The sequence below is a fragment of the Gallus gallus genome, chromosome 4 (genome assembly GCF_016699485.2).
Source record: "Gallus gallus isolate bGalGal1 chromosome 4, bGalGal1.mat.broiler.GRCg7b, whole genome shotgun sequence".
NCBI lineage: Eukaryota > Metazoa > Chordata > Aves > Galliformes > Phasianidae > Gallus > Gallus gallus.
In genome coordinates this window covers 16,835,456-16,863,019 of record NC_052535.1, presented here as the reverse complement: position 1 = coordinate 16,863,019, position 27,564 = coordinate 16,835,456, and the positions used below count along the sequence as shown (strand labels likewise).

Genomic DNA, 27,564 nt, shown 5'->3' with positions numbered 1-27,564 from the left:
CACTGCTGCCATCTGTCACACGGCCATACAATGTAATGGGACATTGCTGGGAAGGTGCCACCACTTCTGTCGTACCAACATTTGCCTCTGATGTCATGGGCCAGGAGAATAGAATAGGAGGCACTACTTTCAGAGCACAATAGATCATGATATATGAGTGCTGGTCTGAATAAATGGTCATATTTATTATGCTTTCTTAAATAACTGTTTCCTAAAAATCACAATCTTCTAATAAAAACAAGCTTATCTTTGAACCCAATTAACAGTTTTAAAAACCAGTGACAACACGTACTTGAAATCTGTAATGGAGCTCTGCAGAGGTGACAGGGCAAAGTATCACACACCGGCAGGGTGATTTGTGAGACCGTGCTCCACAGGAAATCAATAGGATTTAAGTGCTCAGGAACCTAACTCCCTTTTGAAAATGAGATTCACATAATTATTTTCTCTAATTATTGGGATACCACAAAGAACACTGCAATCATCCAAACAAATCCCTCTTGCATTTCTGCCAAAGCTTTTTTCCACTCTCCACACGCAGACAATACAAGTTAATAACGTGAAATACATCCTAGATTTCGATGAGTCCAAATCCTCAAGCAAATTTCCGGCAGGTGCAGAAATCAAACACCACAGGGTTGAGAAAGAGAGAACAATTCTTTACCCGCAGATGGTGAGCGGCCTGCCTGCCTTGGTGGCTAAAGATTTCTAGGATCAAATCCCAGCCATCAGCAGTACCAACTCCTCCTTTGTCATCACGCGTCAGAGATTTAACATCTTTTAAACACCATTTCTTTATACGTATGACTGAATTACAGTTCAGTAAGGTGGCCCACTGAATCGCTGCACTTCCTCAAGATAAAATTCTGCAGGCACCTCCATCCCCAAATGTCCTTCAGGCAGCAATGAAAAATGAAGGAGGCTGAAGAGTGCTCATTATGATGGCATGAGCTACCTCTCCGAATGGTCCTCAGTGCAAAGCAGGGCACTCACAAGAGTCGTACAGAAGAGAAAGGAGACATTTCAGTTCACTTATAATATGTGGTAATGACTTGTCTGTGTCACAGAAATCGTCCAGACTTCCAGGCACCAATACCCATGGCAATATAAAAGAGTAACTTCAGAAGACAAGGGAAATCTTGATTCACAAAACAGCATTTGGAAGCGTCCAAAGACCTTCTGTGTGTAACTGATCATCTGCTTTAAATTAAAAACTCTTTTTCAACTGCACAGCAGATCAGTTTCTGGCTACAGAACACAGCATTCCAAAAATGCTGGTTACTGTAGCAATGCTTCAAGAAATGAACACGCTGGCTGGTATTAGAAATCATAGGAGCGTTATTTACCTCTATTGAATACTGATCTAGATGCTCAGAAAATAAAATGCAGCTTAATTAAGTGATTTTATCTAAGAAACTCTGATTTGATAATAAGTAGTTTAAATATCAGCTAGTATTTTCTTTTTCAAGCATTTCAATTACTAGTAACAATAGAATGGGTGTTATTGCAATAGTAATTTCTCATGCCAGTGGAAAGGACTTTTAATATAAATTCATAATGATACCATTGTGTGAACCAGATTCCAATCTGGAAAGCATGCTGTGCATCTGAAATTGGTGGTCATGAATCAGAATCTGGCTTCTTCCTGGAAATACTGTGCCTGTTTCTGACATCTCTTCAAGAACCACCAGCAGTGCTAACTGCATGCTATATCAGAACCATCAGTACACACCTGTGAGGGCTGAAGTCTGAATGTTTTCAATTGCTCCATTCATTATCAGCTGATCTGCTTACTCATTCATGCTCTCTTAGATCCAAGTCCATCTCTCTGACAGTGGAAATCACACTTTCTCCTGAGAGTTATATAAAAGACAAATGTAGAGCTACAGGTAGTAATGCTGTACGTCACAACAGCATGTCCTGCAAAACCTGGCCCTAACAGGGCCTCTCCCAGTGCCTCTCTGCACAGCACTCTCAATTCCTGCTATATGACTGGCTGCTGGAGCAAGCCAGGACAGGACTGCTGCTTCACTCAGAACTGCCACTGTGATGCTTCTGACCCCTGCTTTGAGGGCTTCCTGGGTAAATTCGTCAGGAAAGGAGCATTCAGCCAAAGGTAGACAGAGGTATGTCCTATATCCATACTACAGCTGATGGGGAAAAACAGATAGTTACTTAAAATGCAGGATAACTAGAGATTTGCATTTGCAGTTCCACTGCTGGTGACGGTGATTAAGAGAGGACCTCGGGCCCACAATATTCTGTTTGGCTCTGGTAAAGCTTCACAAGTACCTCCTCTTCCAGAACAAGCCTAAGCACAGCCCTGGCCAGGGGTTCCTGCAGGGTTTCTAGACCTCCCTGGGCTTTGTGGCTTCACAGAAACGTATCTCCACACGGGCATCGGGAGTACACTGTGTAGGTGCTGGACGCTCTACGCCGAGAAATCTGCTGTTGCCTTCTGCATGTAACACTAAGCAGTCCTGCAGAGCTATTTTCAAACCGTAAAGCTGCAAGGCAGAGCCCTCCTGGTTAACGACCCCGCGAGCTGAGGGAAAAAAATCTCACCTGTCTCATCCTCCAGTTCAGAAGCAGCAAATGCTCTCTGAGTTTTATTTGCAGAAATGGGACAATCATGGCAGTTTTCCTAGGTTTAGAACAAATTTTCCATCTAAAAATAGCATGGCAAATCATCACTGTAGAGATTCTGCTTTCTCAGATACACAGCAATTCCAGAGACTAAGAGCACCTCTGTCCAGAGAGCTGCACCTGCTCGTCTCAGGTTGTAGCTCATTGTCTGCAAATGAAAATGATTCTGCGCATTGTGTTTGTACATGGTGTGTGTGTGTGTGTGTGTGCATTTCTGTGCTGATGCATCTGTACAATCCACGCTTCCTATATGAATTAAGCCAAACGGTGATCACAACATGTTATTTAAATATTGCCAGGGATCAGGAGTTTCAGAAAGACTCCAAACCCCATAAAGTGATGCTAAGCAGGATTACTTGCTGGCAGTGTGTGGATACAAGTGTAAGCTGATTATACATTTTCATGACCTACATATGCACATAAGGAAGAGCCACTGTCCTCCCCCTCTTCAAACAGAATCAAATCAAATTGTATACTTGCCAGTGATGGATTCCAATTCACTTTCCTCCTTCCTTTCTCTTTAACAAACAAAAAGGAGTGAGAGATGAGAGATAGACTTCAGCAGCTGAAACAAGGTGGAACTGCTGAGCTGCACAAATAACCACACTGTTGTGTCAATGGCATTCAAAGCACTAACAGCAGGGATCAATTGAAAAAAGGTAGGGAGAAGTGTGAATCTGCAGGCAGACACAAGGTCAGAGCAGCTGGTGGGAGAAAGCTGTGCAATAGACAGGGGGAAAAAAAAGAAAAAACCCACCAGGGACTATTCACATTCATGGCATAACATCCTTGCAGTAGTTGGTATGCTCCTATCTACTTACTGGTAATTTATATTATACTGCTTACAACTAAAGAAGGAAAGAAACAGCTAATTATAACAAGGTGCTACACACACAGAGTAATGCCATTGCTATTCCTTACAGGTCAAGGGCAAGTATCCTCTGTTATCCTGCTCAAAAGAGGCTAAATAATGCAGTAACTCTGTTTGCAAAATCATACAAGCAAAACAAATGTCATTTTTCATGCACAGAGCAGTTACATTTCTTCACGCATATGATCTTCAATTATTAAAGGCACTGTGATGTCAAGAATAAAACTGCAAAAACAATAAGGGGCTAAGGACAGCTTCTATGTTCAGACTTGCAATTCGATTTACATGAGGATTGTAATAAGCAAACACAATCCAAGAGCAGAAAGAACATTACGCGGCCTGTGATACGTACCTGAGGTGATACAAAGGCCTTTAATTAATGCCGTTGCTAGCCTTTATTCAGATACAGGCATGCCTGAGAGCACAAGGAGCCACTGACTCTTCACAGCATTACATTTTTAGTGTGAAAAACTGAGTGGGTGTTGGACTGCTTGTAACATAACACTGGCTCCTGCCAAAAAGGGTTCTAACACTGCCATCAGGGGATAAAACATGCTGGTTGTAGCATGCTTTCCTTTGCTCAGATTAAGAGCTATTCAATAGGAATATAATAGAATCTGTAAATCTACTCTGACTCAGGAACAGTGTATCTGACATTGAAGATACAGAGCTGTCAGAGTGGAGATAACCCATACATTGAACACTAAGCATCTGGGTATGGATAACACAGCATCTGGCAGCATTAAAGTTAAAAAATAAAAAATTTAAACCCAAGTAAAATAAAATCAGGCCACACTGCAGGCTACCCCAAACTTTCCTTTAAATAGGCACGGGAATGCTATTGCTTGTGCTCCTTCTTAAAAAGCAAAATCTAAGGAAATCACGTTGTGCTGTGCTGCCACCATAGATGAACATCCCGGATGTTTCAGGGCCAGAATCCTGAATGCAGGAAAGATGCCAGTTACTGTTTAGACACATTTTACATTGGCAAGAATTTCAGCAGTGCAGGTGGACTACAAAACCCTCCTCTTGTCCACCTCAGTGCAGTACTGACGATTTCAAAGCACAGGAAAGTCATACAGAGATGAGGAGATCGACTCCAGCACAAAGCACGGAAGCAGAGAATCAGAACCAGTCCTGCAGCTCTTCCAAATCTGGGCAAAGGATACAGAACAGGAATGCTCAGTGGCTGAGATAATTAACTAAATAGAATAAACCAACCAGAAAACGCCATGTGCCAACAGAGGAAGAGGCTAAAATTTAAGAGCAGCCATAGTCCAGACCTGATAACTCTCAGCACACAAAAGCCTACAGCCAGGTTTCATCATTAAATATGATGTGACTGCATGTAATTACTACCTCTGTTTTTATAGCTCCTTCAGCAGTCCTGTCCTATTCAGCATTAGCAGAAGCTTCATTAAAACAGACAGATGTTACAGGTTTAGCTTTTGCAGTGCCTTGCAGAAGAAAAAGGTGGAGATCTGAGCTGCTTAAGACAACGTTTAACCCAATAACCGTAGTATAAAAAGGGTCTGAAGGTTTGATCAAATGAATTAACAACTTTAGTTTTTATCTAACAATGAGAAGCCCACAAAGATCAAAAGCAAGCTCTGCTTAGCCCCTCAATTCCTGCATGTTGCTCTAAGACACCAGCCCTTCTCACCCATATTGGACATGAATCACAAATGCTATTGCACCTGCCAACATTCCTCTGAAGAAGAGGAGGATTTCCTCCCCACCTTGCTAGGGAAAAATGGCTCCTGAGAATACACATACCAGAACAAATCAGTGCAGTACTGACCTGTTTGGATGCCATATCATTAACACACAAATAGAAAGCCTCACAAACACTGGAGAGAAGAAAGAAAAAGATGGTTTGCAATAAAGGCAAGGATGATCTGCATCAAAAAAGGTCAAGCTCTTGTCAGACTGAGAAAAATTATGGAATATATGTAAGAGGTAGGATCTTCAAATTAAACTGAGGAACATGTGCTCATTTTAGCTAAGGGCAGGTGGACTATGCATCTTAGGCATAAACAGAGGAAGATGTTTTCAAACAAAGCTTGAGGTGACATTGGAGAATGCCAAGGGTCTCATCCAGAGGAGGGACCAGCAGTGGATGAATGGAGTGCTGGAGACTTGGAGGCAGGGTAACCAAGTGCAAAGGCACAAGTTGGCTTGCATGCTTATACCATTCCCCAATGGTCAGGCCAACTTCTGCTGACACAGCATTGTTGTGGGCATGCACTGATAGCAACTGGAAAAGCCGCCAAAAGCATGAGCTGTGAGGGGGCTGCAGCAGCACAGTGCTGCCGTGGCTCAACAGCAATGGCAGAGGTGGGAATGGCACTCTTGCTGCAAGCCAACTCCTCGTTTGGAAGCTAGGCAGGTGTACTCTGACAAATGTCTCCCCCACCACAAGCATGAGTGCACACAGACACACTCCATAGATCTCAAGATGCACATGCAAAGCACTGCTTTTCCCAGGATTTCTATTATTTTCGCTTCATAAAATCATTGTGTTCAGCATGCTGCCTGCCAGTTGGCCGCATTTCAGAGCTACTCCAGCCCACACAGCTAGATTTTTTAAGGCATGAAAAAGTTTATAAAAATAGTCTAAACAACGCCATAATCTTGATTAAACATAAATTACTCCAATTCTTTTCTATTAGAAAGGAATCAGTATGCTAATCCCAATGTTCTGAGAACCAACAAACGTTTAAGGCAGAATTCAAGATGCTTTTATCTGCCTCCCCCCACTAGCACATATTTTATACAATATTTATACTTATACAATAAGAGCATTCACAGGCCTGCCTTCACAAGGCAATCTCTCTCTTTCCGCAAGAAGTTGCAGCACCAAGCTGGCTCCCCAAACCTCCTTCCCCTCTTCAACCTTCAGCTACATCCCTCTGGCAGCCACCCAAGCGAAAGCCAATGCATTTTTTGCAGGTTGGATATGGGAGAAAGATACCACAACAACCACTTTGCATAGCGCAGTAACACTGCTCCCGTGCTTGACTGATGGTTCACCACCTCCAAGAACAGTAGAGGAAATTCCAGAGCGCCAACACTTAAACACCATCTGACACCAAGCATGTGCTGGTACCAATGGCCCCCAGAAAGCTACAGAACATATAAGGCTGTCATGGTTTTGTAATTTTGCTATTGGTATTCCACACCATAACATCACGTACAGCACAGGTAATTAAACAGTTAATACTCCAGTTCCATGGACTGACAACTTTCCAGATACCTGCTGCTCAAAAGAGAAGAAGAACTACATATCCCAGAGGGCCTCACGGTCAGAGAAGGAAGATACGTCACAGAAGTCATGGGATCCCTCTCTCATGCCTTCTCTCTCTCACTGCCTGGCAGAGGGTGTGGGTGTGCTTCCAAGCTGTGTGCCTTCATTCAAGTACGTTTTTTGGTTTTGGAAAGTCTCTCTCTTATTTTATTTGATTTATTAGCCTCAATTTCAATTAGGTTGTATTATATTGTGTTATCTTGCATTCCAATATCATAGTTAGTAAAATAAGTTTTCCTCCTTAGATCGTCGCTGCTCCATTTTCTCCCTCTCTGAGCCCAGCTTCCATTTCCCTACCCCCTTCCCTTTTCCCTTCTCATTTTTGGGAGCCTGGGGGCTCATGGGCCTACTGCCCCCCTGTCACAGGCATAGATTGATCTGGATAACTCTGTGACAAAGGCAAAAGTCATCTCCTACTAAAAGTGGCCTATCACCAATAGGCATTCTCTAAGTTACTAAATAAAAACACATCTATGCATTTCCACCTGCAGTGGCCCAGCTGACAAACTAGACCCTCAGTTTCCACAGAGGGGGGTGAGACTCCTCCCCTGCACCTAGCCTGTCCTAAGCTGAGATCAGTTCCAAAACCCTGGGCACAAGGGCAGCCCCAGCCCCTCTTCTGGTACACTTCGCTCACCTTCACCCAATCTGAAAACTAGAAGCAATAAGCAGAGATAGGGTCTAAGCAGGCAGTCTGCACCAACCACCACTGACCTCCAGCTCCTGGGTCCCCACACATGACTCCTCCAGCTCTGCGCTGCATCTGCTACCAAGGTCTGCACAATGCAGGGCATCCCTCAGGAACAATCCTCATTCCCCTGAACCCGCTTTAACCCACAACACCAAGGGAGCTCATCTAACAGCCAGGAGAACCAAGCCCTCACATACCCAGTGAGTGACACCCTGTCTGTCACTGACTGCTGCCCATCAAGCACTGCTGGGCAGCAGGCACAGGCTCTCCCTCATACTGTGTTCCTCTCCGTCTTTTTCATTAACTCAGGAACTCCAGCATCAATTCCCTTCCCCTTCCCTCCATCAGCCCCCATAGTGCTGCCCAGCCAGCAGAGCTCCTCGTGTCTGTTCCTCTCCAGCAAACACTGTGCTGTATCTCAGGGACTGTAGATAATGTTGTCATAACTACATCTTTGTGTTTGCAATGAAGTGCGAGCTCTTACTCACCTCTCATTTTATTAGATAAAAATCCTTTCAAAATTGGTAAATTAATGGCTACACGCCAGGCGTGCAGCCCTACAGACATGAGCTGAAATCTTAGCAGGCTTTGTTCCAAACCTCCTTTGCTAGTAATAACCCTGATGAAACTCAGTGATGGCAGAGATTTTTAAAATGTTATACTTACAGCACTAACAGATCTTAAATTTACTTTTTATGGAGTATTTTTAGAACCTTCTCTAAAACAGCATATCACCAGCTCCCATGGCTGCCATTAAATGTCAGCTTTTGACAGTTTCCATACAGTTGCATCTAAGACAACAGTTTCTGTCTGTAATTAGGACAATGAGTGCTGTAAACTGAGGTAGCTCTTGGTGAATGCCAGCTTCCTACAGCAGGTCACCAAGCAGACCCAAGGCTGGATGAACAAGGTCTGGAGTGTCTTGCTGGATCTCTGTAAAACCAGAACACTGGTGAAACAGAGCTGGGAAATAGAAGAAAAAAGTTAACTGATGCACAGCCGAAGCCATCTTTTTATTCCCATTGTTTACACAGGGCAAATCGTGCCAAAATACTGTCTATTCATTTAAGTAGTTGGCTTTTTTGCTTTGGGTTGTTTTGGTTCTGTTTTTTTTGTTTGTTTGTTTGTTTTGTTGGGGTTTTTTTTTTGCAAAGGAATCTCAAGAGAGCCGAATTAAGATATTTCTCTTCTCCTGCAGGAGCTGGCAGTTGGTCACGGAGTTCGTCAGCAGCACTGACAGGTGAGGAAAATCGGGGTATTCACCTTTCTTCTTTTTCTTTTTTTTTTTTTTTTCTTTTTGCTGCTACATCCTTTCTCCTTTCTGGCTATTTATTCTAAGTTTGTGATAATCCCAATAAGTTCTCAGCAGACATGTTTCCTAGCCTGCAAAGCCTCGACGTTTCATGTGCTAACATTTTTCTATCAGAACAGAAAGAAATCACAGAATCACACAATGGCAGGGGTTGGAAGGGACCTCAAGAGATCATCGAGACCAACACCCCACTAAAGCAGGTTCCCTTAATAGGTCAGCACAGGTGGGCATCCAGACAGGGCTTGAATATCTCCATAGAAGTGGACTCCACCACCTCTCTGGGCAACTATGCACCTTTATTCTGCTCTAGCAAGGAATAAACATACACGTCTTGAAGCACAGCGGATGTTGTTTTCCGTACAACACGAGAACTCACCTCAAGTTTAACATGTAAATCTCCTCCATATCTAAGTCTCTCCAGCCTTGTCTGAAAGACAAATTGATGGCTGACACCTGTCCTTTGGCAACTGCCCAAAGTCCCAAGAGCTTTGCAAAGCTACCTTTAATGTCTGTGGCACACTTCAATAGGATTTTGTACTTGCACTTGTGACACCACAACTGAATTCAAATATACTGACAGAGCAGCTGCTAGGGCAAGCAATTTCTTCTAATGCTCGGAAAGCAAAGGTATTTCAAAATATAAGAACCAAGCCCCAGTTTAATGACTTCTCAGTGTTTCTTAAAGAATTGCAATTTTGAGAATGTATGAAAGAAAATATGCTGGACATGCTAATTGCATCCTCTGTCCTCAAAGACCAAAAGGGAAACCAATTATCACATATACTCAACAGGCTACAGCACCAAAATACCCACCAGCATCAGGCGGCAGCTCCACCAGTACATTAGCTAACGCCTGTTGTCTTTGTACAGTTGGCAGCTGAAAAAAGTTTGCTCGAGGACATAACACAGGAGGGAGAACACACTGCGTACAGCTGGCATGTCAGCCCGAGCTCACTGACCAGCCAGGAGAGAGCCCAAGCTTTTTCATGCACTCCAACAGCTGACGGCACTATACCTTCCATTCAGCTCAACTCTTCTCCTGAAAGCACCGATAATAATTAGAAGAAATAGCACATTTTTACAAGAGGTCAAGGACAAGGAGTGGGAACAAAGGAGTACCATCTTGCACACATTCCGAGGAAGCCCCTTTCACTGGGGTTGTGCTTCATGAGAGGCAGCAATTAAGCAGCACATGCAGAGAACCTCCTCCTCCAGCCTGCACATGGGACAAGCTGGTGCCAGGGAGGGCAGCAGCTGCCACGCAGCCCCTGCTCCAGGCCTCCAGTCATGCAGGCAGAATTGAATTTTGCCATGTGTGAATCAAGACTGGGCTGCTCCAGCTGGTGGAAGGTGCACAAGGAGGCAGACTTACAGGAGGTTGGTTCCTGCAACCAGAAATGGGATAGCAGAAAGTAGGCAACAGTTGGTGCTGCGACCATCTCCAAGCCTCCATCAGGTGTTGTATGCCCAGCCACGTTCCACAAGCCCTGCCCAGCTCATCAGTCCTCTGGCACCAAGGAGGACACAGCAGAGAAGCAGCTGCCAGGCTGCCCCTCCCTGAGCACCCTTCTGCTCTGCTCAGATCTGTTCATTGTTTTCACACCTCACTTCAGGCACCTGCAAAAATGAGCGCAAGTCAGAAAGGCACAGGAGGCACCAATTCACCCAGGTAGGGAAAACACCGATACCTCTGCTAAGGTTAAGACTGTTTTCAAAGCAGTATTTTGTTTGCCTTTCTAAAAGACTGGAAATAATTGCTATCAGTACGATGCAAACAAAGCAGGGAGAAGCTGGGAGCTGGGTCTGTTATGAGTAGGAGTTTAAACATTACCATCCAGCTCCCTAGGTCAAGGAATGCAGACACAGCTTTGATAAGGAAAATGAGTGTCCAGCTTGCTTTGGGACAAATCATGTGTTTTATGAAAAGCATAACGATCCATTTGCTTTTAATTTATTCTACTGATTTACTGATTCTTGCCGATGCAAGGGACAGAGAGCCAGGCAAGGGGCTCCACTACTGCAAGCGTCCAACTGCATACACACTGCCATCTCAATCCAGCTAACAGCACCAGCTCCTCTGAGTTCAAGCAAGTGACGAGGTGGGCAGATTGTGTCCTGCTGATTGATGCTGATGTTTTTCTCAAGCTGAAGTTTGCAGGTTCTCCCATACCGCTCTGCTTACACACCACCTAATGGATGCGACAGCCCAGTCAGCACGCCAGCATCACTACACCTCATTCACAGGGAGCCGATCCCAACTTCTTCCACCACAAAGCATTTTTTGGCAAATCTGTCACCTCAGAGGAACACTTGCAGAGCAGATGTGCTTAGAAAGCATCAGCATGCAGAGAACTGTTTCACCACTACTGTGCCACTTTTGGACAGTGTGATGGATTCTGTAACTTTCAGGTCGAGTTCTGCTGTTTCAGAGATTTGAACTACCTGCTCTTTCCAACCAAGGGAAGGCTTGGCAGGCTCAAGCACGTTCGAGAAGCTGACTTGTTGAAGTCAATTTCCAGTGGGGGTTGGACCAGATGATCTCCAGAGATCCCTTCCAACCCCTACAATTCTGGGATTGCGATTAAAATTTCCAGTACCTGAAACTCTGTTTCATGAAGCAAAACACTTGCTACAAAATTAGTACAAGCACAACCATAAGCAAGGTTTTTCTCTGCCAGGATGAATCCCATCACCTGCTTTATGGTCAGAAACAACACAGCAATAGCTTTCTCCCTAATGAACGCCTTCTGGTTCCCTACCAGTGCCACAACCATCTGCAATGAGAGACACCCTGAGCATGCATCTGTAGTCCCCCGTTAATGCATACACATCTGCGTTCCGAACACTTGCAGAATAGGGCAGCATCAAAAGAAAAGCAGCAGTGAGGTTTCACATGAAGTCCAACAGGCTCTGACACAGAATGCCTTCACAAACAGGCTGTATTTTTATTTACATCCTAACACAGAAGTTTCATCAATAGCTATAGGTTTCTCTTAAAAACAAATGGGATGATTACCCGTTACCTCAAAGTAAAGCTGAGATTAAAAAAAAAAAAAGAGATGCTGAATTGTCACAGATGGTCATTTGTTCTCATTTTGTGCATTTTACACAGCACATTTTATAGATTATAATAGTTAATTAAACGTAACAAAATTAATTCCATACTCAAACGTTGAGCCTGCCTACCCTTCTCACCACACCCTTACCATGGGGGCAGCCCTGCCCACACAGAGCAAGAGCAAGGGCCAGGCACTTGGCAGTCCCATTGCTGACTGGCAAGGCACGCTGTGACTCGCAATGCAGAGCAGCTGCTTGCTGCCACTGCACCGGCACACGGCATCACATAATAGCAGGTCCCCGGTTCCTTTGCAGTAAGAAAAGCATTGCCTATTTATTTCACAAGGGCTTTCTCAGAGCTCTTCATATTCATATATTGTCCTCTTCCTCCTAGGCTGCATTTGAAGATTCTGTTATTCAGATGCACTTTCATGAAGGTGAAAGATAACAAATTGAGCCAGGTATGCAGTACTTTACAGGACAGAAATATAATTCACCTCGATAGAAGATGGCGGCAACGGCTTTTAAAAATACTCTATTTGCAGAGTCAGCAAAACCGCAGTTCTAAAGGAAATTTTAACAATAGGCACTTATAACCCACTCCCCCACAAGAGTGTTACTTGAAGGAAATAATGGAAATAAATGGAAAATAGAAAAGGTATCTGCAGTGTACAGCACTGCTTCTTTCAGCCAGCGCTCTCCGTACTCTTTGTTATTGGGCCCTGAGCTTACCATTTCCACGCATTATTCCAGCAACCAAAACAGGCTTGAGACTTTCCACAATACTTCCTGCAGAGGTTGGGGCAGGTGGAATTTAGGGGATTGGGGGACATGCAGCTGCGATGCTTTGCTGCTGGCCAGCTGCATGAGCCCAGGCTGCTACAGCAATCAGCTGCACCACACAGAACCCAGCAGTGCCTTGCACGGAAAGCCGCCTGGCTGCTCCTTTCAACATTAACAAAACAGTTTGTAAATTATTAGAAACAACAAAACTAAAACAACCGAGCAAAGCCAACCCAGCTAACGCACTTTTCCATCTACCACCGTGAATAAACCAATTTCAAAATGAGCATGCATTCAGTAGAAATGTAGACAGCAATGTCCAACCTTGCTGCCTGCATTGTCCCAGAAATGAGTGCGGACTGAGGGCAGGCAACAAGCACGGAGCGTAGCACGGCCAGCAATGCACAGGGACTGCTCTGCCAGGCGAAAAGGAAACAACTCAGCACCCAACATCTAACGGCCATACTTGCTGTTCCTCACCAAGATGTACTTCCTTTGTCAGTCATCACCGGAATGACCTTTCACGTTTGCTGTACAATTTGTGCTAAATTCTTCTGACTAACTCATCTCTAAATGTATTTCTATTTAAGCATCACAAAGATTTTGCTATAAAGCTGCTTTGTCTCTGCACTTTTCTTAGTTTCTTAGTGTTTATTACTATGCACATGAACATGTTTGCAGCTTTTATAAAATACAGTAGATTCCTCTAGGAGAAGGCTAGAAAGGGGTTGACACTTTAATGGATTTCTGTTTTTTTTTTTCTTTTTTGGGGGGTGGAGGGGGGGGGGGGGGGGGGGAGAGAGGAGGCTGTTTTGGGGTTGCTTTAGTGTTGTGTTCTCATTGTTTCTTTTGGTGGCGGTGGTTTTTGTGTCCGAGCAACTTGTTTTCACCTGCATATCATTTTCCATTGGAATAAAAGCTCAACAGCCCATAGGTTTTAAGGTACCATTTTAACAGGATCCAAGCAAGCCAAGACGGAAAAGCTTTCCCAAGTCTGATGTAACACTGCCCAGTTTTACCAACACTTCACTTCTGTTGCAGATGCTGCCCTGAGACATCTCAGGAGAGATCAGCTGTCAGAGAAGAAGGCCCCCAGCCACCTTTTAAAAGCCCCAACCCAGAACCACCCCCAGAACCACAGCATTCACCCTCTGCACTGCTGGGAATTGGATTTTCTGCTCAACCACTAGTTACATAACACTTGATGAATATCTCTGCCTTATTCATTAATCGTGATGAACACATCATGAAATTCTCTAATGTATTCATTACTCAGTATTATCCAAACAATTTGTCAGCAAATAATTCTTGCTTTATCGGTCATCTGAATTGCAAATTGTGATACTACAGTCATAGTTTGCCGCTTATTTTTTAACATATGTAATTTATTTAAGTAATACATGCAGCCAATTTAATCTGTGTGCAGTGAATTACAATTTGTGTGTTTGACTTCAACATTTTCAGCTATATAAATCATGCACTCAGGAAATGAAATAATATTATGGGACTTAAGTGAATAGCTGAAACCACATGAACAAGTTTCATGGAAAACACCAAAATGCAGTAGTATACAGAGGCAAATCTAAATTCCACTTTCCAAGTACTATGAGCACTCGCAACCGTTGGTGTTTTTTTTTTTTCCCCTTTCTAATTCACTCTGATACAGTTAATTTGTAGCAAGACCATGCCAGCAGCTACAGCAGACATTGCCAGATTGCTTTCCACTTCCTCCTCTGTATCCTTATTTAGGATATTAAATAACGCTGCTCGCTTTTAACTTCTCTTCATCCAGTATCTCAGAAGCTATCTGTCCACCACAGACAGCAAAAGACCTTGAACTTCCTCAGCAGCTGAGAGGCAAACTGCAATTAGTGGTTACCTGAATCAATTATAAATAGCCAAGGATAGCTCTCGTTACTTAATGCTTTTGATTTTATTATAAGACCAGAGATAAAACTATAATGAGGTTCACCGATAATAGGAAGTTGGTCATCTGGGATTTGAAAATTGAAGTAAGTCAGCAGAAATTAAATGTTTATCTAGCAGATTCCTATTTGCTCATGTTTTAATGTATATCTCCACCTATGCTTCCACTGCAGTGAGGAAACAGCCCAAATCAGCCTGACCATCCTTCTTCTAGCAGAGGAAAAAGAAGAGAGAAACCAATCCAACCATCAATTTCTGTTGCCAGCCTGACTCTTCCTACTGAAAAAGACTTTCCTTGAAACTGCCAATGGACCAAAAAAATGCACTGCCTCCACAGCACTGAGACTTCCTCTGTCTACCGTACCCAAGGCAGAGAAAACAGCACAGAAAACACAGCTTGTATGGACAAGCAATCTGGAACAGCCTTGTATCTGCTCACCTGGAACAGTACATCAGATGGTCTACAAATAAGCAGATGATCTGGAAGCAAGAGCAAAGATACGCTGTGTTCTATTGCTGGAGTCATGTTCCAACAAAAAGCACCAGCCTTACCCTCTGCTGCTAAGTCTAGAAAGCAGTTTCAGACATCCTAAATTAGTGCTGAGATCCAAAGAGCTGGGTTAATTCTAAGAAAAAGAATCAGCCACAGACACTCAAGATCAAAAAAGTTGCATTCCCTCCCATCTAGTTAAGCCACGGAGCTGTTCAGATGTGCAGGGCGTTGCTTCAGGCTGCTCTCCAGTTATTAGAGGATTTGTGTTTCACAGATGTCAGATCATATTCAAGACAGACTGACATGTAAAAAAAAACCCTCTAACTGCTGCCAAACTGCTGCACTAGCATTTAGATGGACAGAGTTGTGTTCATGCACATGAACCAAAGTGGGCTTTTATGAGTGGAGAGGTAAAATAACAGAAGCTTCTGCAGATGGTTTCATGCAGATTTTCACAGATGCTGCTATTGTGCCTCATGCCAATGCCAGGCACAATAATGACATAACACTTCTGCACTGCTGCAGAATACATAAATGGTCAGTTCTGGAAGCAACATCCATCAGAAATATTGATCCTCGTGGACAAACTCTTCTGGTGGCAATTACAAAAGATGAAACAGACTTCTGAGGTTGTCCTGACATTGAGGTTTCAGACATGAAAAGGAAAGCAGAGGAGGCAAGTTGAGCTGCCCTTCCAAGGGGCAGCTAGACCTGTAAAGGATTAGATGGGAAATGATAGGATCTAAGTATTCTGCTCATTTGGGTGACAAAACAGAGCTCTTCAAAGGGATCTGGAGCACACTGCATACGGCCAGTTCTTTATATCATAACCCATCCAGGCATTCGAGCCTGCTGTGCAAATGAATGAGGTGCACCACTGGCATACCATTAACTGAAATGCAAGGGGATACAGAACTTACTGAACTCATTCCTAGATTTCAACACTACGCTCCTGCCCCTGTTCCAGGTGGTGCCATCACTCCTCTCAGCTCATGCAGGTGGGTGAATGCCAAGGTGAGAAACACAGCCTGCACCTATCAATTCTCACCCACAGTGCCCTGTTTACAGGGCAGGGATGGAAGAACACAAGCTTTCATGAGTTGTTGTCAGGAAAGGTTTAACAGGCTCAGAAAGCCTCCAACACAAGCCACGTCATGCAGCAATGGCCTGCTCCCCCAACAGAAACAAACTGCCCCTGCCTAATTTCATCCAGCGAGCTAATTAACATAGTCCAGTTTTTAAGATGGGCAGAAGGCACAAAGGCAGTGCAAGAAGCATCCCTTCCTTTGTGCTGCACAACCACCTTTAACTGCAGTTTCTGCAAGCCTCTCCTAGGGTGATGCTAACCTACACTGCTGCCCACTGCAGTCCTTCCTCCCTTTCCACTTGAACCTTTCTCCCCATTCTACACGACAAAACCTGAAATCCTTCCTAAATGCCATGACACACTCAATTGTTATTAACAAGCTTATTAGAGCTGTGAAACAGGATTTCCATTACATAAATCTCTTGCTTTCCCCTTAGTACAGGGTACCATCGCAAGTATCTTATAATGCCCAGTGACCTACCTACTCCCTTGTAACAGAAGCAATCATCTCTGATGTTGCCCTTTATGAATTCTCCAGCTGTCTTGATTCATTAACATACTGTTAAGTGCTCCTTGTCTAGCAGTGAAAACGTCCTGCTCTCCCATTTCGTAAGTAGCCTCTCGCCATTCAGCTCCTTGTTTAATCAATGCTAATTACACAGTCCTGTGATCATCTCCTGAAATTAGCACAAATGGTAACAAGTTCTTTGATTGCCAATGTTTTAGTAAATGTTACATTAAAAAATAGCACCAAGATAACAGCGTAGACAAAATTTGTATTAGAACCATGCGTACTGTTTCACAATTCACAACAAGGGATGGCACGCAGAGTGGGAGTCTGCTGTCATCCACTTCAACTGATTCAAATAAACAGAACACAAAGAAATCCAACTACTTCCAGTTTGGAAATGTGTTGGTGAGGAAAAGAAAAATCTACTGTGAACATTAGCAATAAAAGATCATGATGCCTAGAGCTGTAAATTCTCAATGTGCCATTTTTAAGACACAAGAATAATGGATTCGTTTTCTAAAATTTTGCAGTATTTGGGGGGCAGAGAAGGAAAAAAAAACAGCGTGGGCTAGCTTCTAAGTGTTTTTCAGAGATTGCTCAGAAGCAAGGCAGTTGATGAAGACTGCTTCACCACCATGTTTCTAATTGTGCAGCACCATGCACCAGTTCCTGCACAATACTGCCACCAGTACCAACCAGCTCCCAAGAAGACTTAGGAAGAAGACTAGAACGTGTCTGTTTCATAGTGGGAGTCAAACCTCCAGAAAATCCCATTACTCTGTGAGAGCAAAATAACTAGAAAAATGTAGGACAGGTCATTTCAATATACAATGAGATGGAAAATAAATGACTAAGATACTAAGAAAAATGAATGAGGAATGAATTGTGTAACTGGGTCAAGCCATTAATTCTGAAAAGAACTGGGAGCCTGACAGATCATTTAGACTGATTCCCCAAGACAAGAAGTAACTCACTGGGGGGGGGGGGGTTATGAAAATGGTGTATTAAATATTTTACTGTGAAATATTAAAAAAAAAAATTCCAGGAGAACAACCAGATCCTTCAAAGACAGGAGTTGACTGTCTAGCACACACCCATCAGACACTCCACAGGATCCTGCCCTGACCAAGAGGAAACGAAACAGGATGAAAATCCCATACCTCTGAAGCTGGGGGTAAAATCCTCACTGGCTTCACTCTAACCCAGCTCTCACTGAGTGTCCAGTCACGTTTCCAGTCCCTCAGCCAAGTGCCGCGCTGAGGACCAGTTTTACATCACAGCATTATTAAGATCTTCCCCTATGGGCTATGGACGGAAATACATGACCACTGGATTGAATTTCCTAATTTGAATATGAATACTATTTTTTTCTTTTTTTTTTTTTTTTTATGGTCACCTTACGGTCATTCTTTGCAGGAGTTAAGAAAATAACATGCCCTTCCTCCCATCAGCTTTTATTCCTTTTTAATTTCTCCACAAAGTTCTGAAAGACACAGAAGACCTTAGCAGACATGCCAGAAAAACAAACATTGTGAACCTCCGCCCAGCTCAGTATAATAGCACATTTTCACACTGACAATAGAGGTGGCCTTGCTTTTATTCCACTTCCAAAGGAACAGAGAACACTGTTAAACACTAAATACTGCAGTGACAAAAAGCAGACTTTAAATCAAGCAATCATTCTCATCCTATGAAATTATTTTGCAACATGACTGATTGCGGTTCAACATTACAAATCCCTCTACAAGGACAGAAAAAACTATCTGAGACCAACAGCTACCTAAAACTACGGAATTCTCTACAAACAAATTGGATTACCTTCTGATAGGACTGGTCCCAGCAATACTTGCTCATCAGCTCACCTGAGGACCATCCTTTCTGTCCTATCTTTCTATAAACGTTTTTTGGAATACTGAGGAATTCTGGATAAAAGACAATTACCTGAAGACTCATTACTGTCAGTAGAACTTCAGAAGTGCTATGTTACAAACACATACAGTCAGAGATTCAACAGCATTGATTAAAGGTGCTTTCTAATCAGACACAAAGTCTTGGTCTCCACAGATGATCTAAGAGAAGGGCCAAGCACAGCTTGCAGTTGCACTACCTCACTTGATTTCCATCTGCAGCATCCTCCCCAGGCAGGAGCAGAAGCTGTGGGAGGCCCACTGCCCCATCAGACTGCAGCCCAGCAAACCCCCAGAGTTCCAGCTTGGAACACTGCATCTGAGTTCCAAGCACCTACAGAGCTCCCAGACACCCTGGTGAGGCAGCCACACACTGCAGTGCCAGCAGAACACACAAAGCTGTTGTGATGCACAAATGACATCCAAAGGCTCTTCCTTTTAGTTCTCTACTCCTCTGAAACAAGATGAAGACACAGAGTAAGTACTTTTTAACTAGAGGAATTGCCCAGTAAGCACGAGGTTATTCATGGTGCAAGAAAGAACTGGCACACAACTTTTAAAGAGATATAATGGTTAAACAATGCTTAACACTCCCCCAGCACCGGGAATGGAAACAAATAACATTTCTGACCTCTTACAGAGGATTGTTCAGAGAACATTTTTCAAGAAACTCAAATACAAACACACTGAATCTTTTGCTAAAGGGAAAATTATTCCTAGCCCCTGGATATGTCCACTGTAAGATTTCGTACATCTCTGGGATGCAATGAGCAGATGGCAGAAGAACTCCATAGAACTGTAAGGCTCCACTTGCCCATGACTGATAAATCCACATTGAAAGGAGTGCTCAGAAGATTACCTAGAATGCCAAGCAAATCAAGATTCAACTTCACCAGACAAAGACAACAAAATAATTGACTCCTTAGTACATGAGATGAAAGCACCAGGGAGGCAGAAAAGCTATTTCCACAGCCATGAGTAACTACACAAATCCTCGTTGTGGGAATAAGAAGATTTCCAGCCATCAGATCACAGCGGACAGACGCACTGGGAGCCTGGAGCCAATGCTTTCAACAAATAGATCTTGATACAGGTAAGGAAGGAAGTATGTGACATGTTTGCCCACCTCAGGAGAAGACTTGATTAAAAGACCTCCTCATCCCTCCAGATATCTACAGCCATTTGAAACCATAAGCATCTCCATTCTGATCTGTTGGTCATATTCCACTGTTTCTTAAAACGCTCAGCCTTTAAAGCCTCAGGAAGTACCTACGGTGACAATTCTGTCACACATTCAATGCATGAGCGTTTCTATGGAGACTTTATGCACTGCATTGGATTCTTTTCCCTAAATGCTCTAGGTACTCCCACACCACCCTGCAATCCCAATCCTAGGTAAACCAAAATGGAAAAATCAGTTTTTCTACATCCAAATGTAAATTCAAGCTCTAAATATGCTTTTGCTGTATACCCACGCATCACACCTCCATGGCCTGAACATGTTCTAGGGCAGTGCAGGATGACGCCACATCATCCAGCTAGTGGCAGTAACAGAGCCAGAGCTATCCTTTGCTATATATATGCACCATGAGCTCACTTGAGCCTGGAATACCGGAGTATTTTGACTTGAAATGCCATCTTCCACTGGAGCATTTATACTCACAGGCTGTTCACAGATACTAGAACACAAAACCCATCTAATACACAGAATATTTTCAAAATACACAAGCCTTCCTCACTGCCTCCTCTGCTTCCCCCCCCTCCCCCTCCTCATATAAACTTCCTTCCCCTTCCCCTTTGCATTTAGAATCTCCCCCCATCCTGCTTAAGGGCCCACTCTACTCTCTAAAATAGCAGTCTGATACTAGTGAATGCCTCCTGCAAGGACCAGCACTGCCAGAGCAATCTGAGATCTCACCAGCACTCACCAAACGCTGGCCACTCAGAACTCACCTGCAATGCTCATCTGCTTTTAAGACATTTAGTCACTTGATGAGCCATTACAGCTCTCACTTAGCTCTCAGACCCTGCCAGTGGTACTGCAGGATAAAACTTTTTCCTATCAATTCACCTTCTACCTGATCAAACCAGATGACAACCAGGATTTACCACAGCACTGGTAATACAATTCGACACTGTGTTAGTGTATAACTGCACCAGGCATTTCCCTCACTGCCTGTTATTTTCTTATGAGACCACAACATGAAGATATTTCTTCATAACTCAGTAAAGGCCCAATGCTCACAAAGCCTTCCCCTGTGTTTGTGAGCATTGCCAAATCACGCCATCCTTCCTTCCTGCGGTACCTCTTTTAACACACTAAAGATTAATACCTTATCTGCTACTGAATTCTATTATTCTGTCTCCTTCCATCCTGGCACCAATGTGGCTTCCTGCTGAGTTGAACACAGCATTACAGATACTTTTTCTTCCTTCCTTAACATTTTCTGGCAAAGGTGTTCGCAAAACGGAGGTTCTTGCAAGCAGCATCTGTTAAGACAGCACATCCCTGAGTAACTATTTAAGGAAAATAATGAGGGCTGTTTCCTCTTGGGGAATATGTTTAAATGGAGAAGCCCTGGGTGCATAACTTCAACAGGTATCTGAACCCGAGGCTCCTGTTAGAGTCATTTTGGAATATTTTTGTTAAACTAGGGTAGGTTCAGCCTAGCAATGTTCAAATCACAAGGCTTCTCTCTGCATCACACAGCTTTCAGTGAGCAAAAAGGTCATTAGGACCTATAGATTGCTGTAGTTCAAACCTTCTGGGCAAGATACTTTTTTAAGCAGTTCACTTTCCAAGGGCTTGCGCATTTATCTTCTACAAAACCACTCCTCTAAAACAACACTGGGGTTATGGGCCATTCTCACAGAACTGTAGCTACTCAGAAGAAATCCTGATGCTCTGTGCTTAACCCATGCCACAGTGGTGCTTGCTTCTGCATCTGCTAATGCACAGGACAGAGCGTCAACTTCATTTTCGAAATTCTCTGAAGCTGTCACTTTGTGTCACGGTGTTAAGTGCTTTTGATTATCTGATGTCAGCTCAGTTTACTTACAGCATCCCCACTACTTGCAGTCACTTTCCATCAAAATGTGTCAGAAATCTCTTAATAAGAACCATTCTCAACCCAAAAGGGGCTACAGGGCCCAGATGCAACTGCTGGTGTCACCGCACACGAGGCTGTTTCAACCAGTTTAGCTGTCCTCTTCACAGTGCCACTGCCATCACAAGAAGCCAGTTCTTGGACCTGCTCTGGTCCCCTTCATCTGGAAGCATTCCCACGAGCAGGGGTGCCAGCAGTGCAAGAGGGCAGCAAGCTGGCCACACTGCTTGCCCACGCCTTCCCATGTGGGCAGACACTTGACTTTCCCAGCACTGAATCTTCACAGTGGAAACGCTTTGCTTCAGTCTGTCACAAAACCTCACTCAAACACCACTATTTTATCAATGCACCGGTGGTTCCAGACAGAAATACTTTGTATTCACTTGCTTCATTATGAAAATGACACGTTTGCGCAGTGTATGTATGCAAAGGTGAGAACTGTAGGTTTGGAATTGCCACTCCAATACAAGCTCTAAGAATGAGAAGCAAGGAATCACAGCTGACTTTCAGCTTTTCTTCTCATTACTCATTCATTTCTACAACCTGAATTCACTCTCCTCACCGTGGAGCATTAACAGCCTTCTCAGAGCATCCACAAAGCAAGAAACATCATGCAAAAAGCACTTCCACTGACATCCAACTCCAGGAGCAAAAAAAACCTTCACAGCCAAGTGATACACTCTAGTACTGAGCTTGAAAACAAGCTGCAGGGCTGGATGAATGAGTCACTGAACAGCACCAAAATTATTAGGAAAAAATCGGTAAGAACATGTTCCTCAAAGCTCTCCCAACTCTAAGGCCTAACCTCCCAGCGCACCATTAGCGCTGATAAATCTTCCTTTATGTCAAGGAAACCACATTCATTGCAAACTGACTCATGCATGGTCAGAATCAATCACCTGTGTTTTCAGGGTGATCGTGGACATGAACTGAATGCCATTAGCGCCGAGCAGCCAAAGGAAGTCAAAAGTGAAAAGCACGCAGAAAGCGGGATTCTTGTTTTTTTTAATAAAGTAAAAGTTAATTAAAGACTAACATCGTTCTTAAATTTTTGAAAGATATAATTTACCCCCCAAACACCTGAATCATCATTAACACTGTGAAGATCTCCTTGCGTTCATTCCTACCCAAATTCAAGGCTGTACATTTTGTTGAGCTTCTGTCTCCCTGCTCATATTCGTCGTACCTGATTAAACCTCAGTACAGGTGCATACGGGTTAGTAATCACATTTTTATATTTTGCATGCAGATTAGTCCTATTCGAATCTGCATAAATTTGTTATGCATCACTGCAAAAGTGAATGCTCAAGCAACTTTTATTTTTATCTAATCAAATCACTGCCTAATGAAAAATGAGCAACTGTGCACAAAGGTTCACTGGGGCACACTCCAGGGACCAGGAGCATTCGCTGCTGGCGACCAGGTGTGGGCCTCACTGCCTCACAGGGACAGCGTGGTCAGGGCCAGCTGCACCCGACTGCCAAAAAGCCCTCTGCAGAAAGATGAAAGGAAGCTTTCCATTGCAGCATGGGCCCAGAAAGAGCTTCTACAGAACTCCTCTGTGCAGTTGATTAAGACGTGATAAATCACAACCAAAATCTCTCATCATCTTCCATCTGTCATATGGAAATGGACAAGCCTGCCTTATATCCGAGTTTGTTGACTGCGCAGTGAGCATCGCATCTCTTCTTCATAGGTGAATAGCTGCAACAAGAAGAGCTAAATCTCTACGTAGAAAAACAGTTCAGTACTAGGTAATAGTAAGCAGTTACCTCCAGAGTAAACAAGACAAAGCACACTCTTTTTCCCTGCTAAAAATGCATTAAACAACTGTTAAAAAAAAACTCTGCAGTGAACTATGTATGCACAAACAGGTATGGCTTCTTAGCCCAAATGGCAGGACCTGGTCCAGAAACAAGCCTGGTGGTATTGTATTGGTTTTTTTAAAGCAAAATGGAAATGTTGCCCTACAGAAGACAGCAGCATCCTGATGACCAACACACATGGCTGCCACACTTTATGCACAGCCACACTTCAGGCATATCCATCTTTCCTCATCCCAAGAGCTAAAGGATTGTGAGTGATGGGATCTGCAAAAGCTGTGCAAAGCAGCGTGGGGCTGGAGTAAGGTGTTATCATGCATTCACGTGGACAGCTGCAGCAGAAGCAGCAGAGTTGTTACGGATATGGGCCTCCATCACATGCAAATCATTTCAACATCTGCCTCTCTGTAAGAGAACACTGTGCACCAATCCCATCTCCAAACTCACACAAATTGTACAAGCATACTGCCATCTCAGAAGCACACTCTGTTCATTTCCTATGACACAGCATCAACAAGCAGGGCAGAACGGTTGCACTCGTTTCAAGTTCAAAGCAGAAATAGAGATGCTTAATGAAATTACTCCAGCAAAACCAATAGAAGGAAGTCCTGCAGTTTGCTCTCCTGTGGCACAGCCCTGGGGTCCGGAGAGCTTGCAGGTATCCCTGCTCACCTACCCAGGAACTCCAGAACTGCCATCTCTCCTTATTTCACATCAATCCAAGGGATTTTCAAAAAAGGAGTTTGAAAGGAATTAAATTAAGGCTCGAGAACAAGCAGCAACTGGCAATAAACAAGTGCCTAAAAGCGTGCAAGTTTGTCCTCCTCACTCACAGCGCGTTTCAAGGTCAATTACACTCCCTAACAAAGCACTTAGCCACAGCCAGGCTGCGAGAGCCGCTTGGGCTGCAGAAAGTGCACACAGCTCACGTCCATGCCTCAGCCAGGCTGCACCACAGCTCACTCCTCTCCTGCAAGGAAGGCTGTGAGCCCACGATGAAGGCCAACGCTCTGCAGCTCACCCCTTTTCTTGACACAACAACCATTCTGCTTACCCAGATACTACTTCCAAAAGCTTTTTACCTTCATTTGTTGTTGTTTTTTTTTTTAATGATGTTTCTATTTGCATTTCCTTTAAAAAGTGTATCATAACCCTCTGACTTTCCCATCTGACAGCCTCAGCCACAAAGCACAAACATAACCATTGCCTGCACTAAAAAATTCAGCACTGGGGTAACTGAAAACCTGATACCTGGTATTAAAATATTTATGGAATATGGTCAGGATGAAAAATGAAAGAGCATCTTGGATATTCCACCGATCTCTTTTCAGAGACTGCATGCAATTTTTCAGCTTTTTAGCTCTCTGTGGACTTGAAGGAAGACTTTACATTAATAAAATCCTCACTAGTCCATCTGCACAGTGACTCTGACTTACCCATCTTCCACAGTATAAATGACTTTTGTCATTCTTTTATCATAGCAAGTAACCTATTTCAGAAACGATGTGATAGGATTAAGAAAGAAAAAAGTAAAAAAAAAAAAAAACCTTTCTGGTTCCTTCACCAGCAAGGAACGTGAGCGCATTCCTTTTCCTGCTGCTGGACAGCAGTTCGACCCTATAGGTGCCATCTTCGGATACAGCTTCTTCCCCCAAAATCTTACTTATCCAATTGAGATTTATTACTTTCTAGTGGGCCACTAAAAGCAGACAACTTTTATCAAAAATTCGAGCATCTAACGACTATACATGATCCACTGATCTCTAATACGTTTCAAAACAGCTTCCTTACTGTGGTATTTAAAAGGACAAATGTGGATAAGAATCTGTTTTAGGCCAACTTATCACCCGAAAAAATCCCCTAGAGGAAACATTCTTACTGATCGTTAACACCACTATTCAACAGCTAAATTATTGCACAGGGTTAAAAGCATCCTCCTTGAGGAAAAATAGGGCGGTATTGACATGAATGCATTAAATCTGACTTTCACTATTGTATACAATGCCAAAAATATAAATAAGTAACTTTAACAGCTCCAGTAAGTTGTATTTGTTTTTAAGAAGTACCACTTAAAGGACATTAACAACACAATGAAATTAGCTTTTCCTTTCTTTTTTCCTTTCATTTTGGGAAAAATAAAAGAAAAAAAAAGAGCGTAGCTTTCAAATTATCATCAAGTTACCCCTATCTGCAATCTATACAGCAGTCAGACAAAAAACATTGAGTTTCTGAACACCAGAAACATCTGCCATCTCAACCCCATACCTAGGTCAGTTATTCCACCTCCTGCCACATGGGATATCACCAGGAGCCACCTCACCCTCCTCACTCACCAAAATTAGCATACAAAAATCTGACAGAGAAATGCAAATGGAAACCAAACCCACCCACATCCCAGAACAAAGCAGCTGGGAGACAGAGAGAGCGTGCTGCAATGCCATCCTGCCCGGTGCAGCCACCCCGAGCCCTGCTGCCAACCTCACTGAGGCCAAACATGAATCACACCATCTCCTTCTGTAATTTGTGGGATGCTCTGATTAACTGCAAATAATTAGCTCATTTTAAAATGGCATAATCTTCTTTGCATACGACACCCATTCTAAAAAAGGATTAGCACAGGGTCTAATGCCGGAGCCTCTCTAGCATTAAAGGATTACAGGACGTTGATCTGGACCCACAGCTCATTGGGAGCGCTGCAGCCCCTCACCAAATCCCCTTTTTCCACTCACGCCACAGGACTGCAGGAGTGAGCGTGGCAGGGCACACACCTGCCTTCCTGTGCAAACGCAATAGCTTGTGCTGCAGCTGAAGCAATCGCTTTCTGCAGTGCTGATGTTCTGAAAGCCAGGCACAAGGGCGTTGGACTGGACATCGCTGTTTAATAACCCCCGAGTCACAGCTGCAGCTGTCTACATTAGCACAAGGTTTGAGAGGGGAGCAGATGGTGAGGAAGCTCGTACTGCGAAGGCTCTAACGATTTCCAAAGGTAAAACAGCAAGTAGCTTTTATGTATAAATGATACTCACCATATGGTAGGCATGATTGAAATTTTAAACAACAACAAAAAAAAACCCACAAATTATTACAGATAGGTTGAATAGAACCAAACCCAATTAGAAGTAGAGCTGAGCACTATGATGAAGAATGGAAATGGTTTTCGTGAATAACATTAGTGCTGCCCAGAAGAGGAGTGGAGCTCCTCCAGAAGAGTAACTGTTAAGCGCTAGACATGGATCCCATTAAAGTTCAGCTTGTTCCTTTGATGATACAGAGATGAAACTGGCATTTCCAGGCTCTAAAAGCAATAAAAAGACATACAATCAATACAAAAAATATATCTCATTGAGATTCATTTCTAATTGATGTATTAATTTATTGATTGCAATTATAGACCATAATTACACCCTGATTATGGGTTATGAATAAATATTTTTAATACCTATGCGTTCCACAAAAATAAATAAAATACGACACATGCATTTCCTCAGATGATCAGAGCACTTGCACACACATCTGGAGGCAGGAAATTAAGAGGCATCCAGGTGAGATGTCCCACGTCGTGCCATGCTGCTCCGGCCATCAGGTCACCTCCTGCACCTCACCTCTCACAGCACCCAAAGAAGTGCATTCAGCCTGTCTTTAACTTCACACAGTAAAAACAAAATAGCCACCTGTGGATCATTAGATTATCCGCTGCCTCTTCACATAATAAGCAGTTAGATTACTTGGCATCCTTCACTTCATTAAATTAAGCACACTCAATGGTATGTGGGCTGGCTCTCAGAAATCCGGTAATTCTACCGAATCCTGTCAGCCATTCTTTAGTTTGTCACGAGCCTATACTGAAAATACACCTAACATTCTGGTTTTATGAGCAGTAGACCAAAGTTTCCACAGACTTCAATGCAGCCAGGTTGTTGATGGGTATTACATGAGATAGAGCAAAACCTCAGAGCCAAGCCTGACGGTGGTCCAGCACTGTTACAAGCTGGCGTCTCTGCCGAGACCTGTCAGCAACTCCAGATCTGTTCAGCAGGTCCAGG

General features: G+C 43.4%; 1 protein-coding gene and 1 long non-coding RNA gene across 8 annotated transcripts in view; one reads left to right on the top strand and one right to left on the bottom strand.

Moving 5' to 3' along the window:
- IL1RAPL2 (interleukin 1 receptor accessory protein like 2) overlaps positions 1 to 27,564 on the bottom strand; it is a 338,050-nt gene that overhangs the window by 277,467 nt on the left and 33,019 nt on the right. The window lies entirely within an intron of this gene.
- Positions 6,881 to 12,351, top strand: LOC121113229. The gene is made up of 3 exons (XR_005859854.2): positions 6,881 to 6,935; positions 8,714 to 8,755; positions 12,279 to 12,351. It is a non-coding gene; the product is annotated as an uncharacterized LOC121113229 (long non-coding RNA).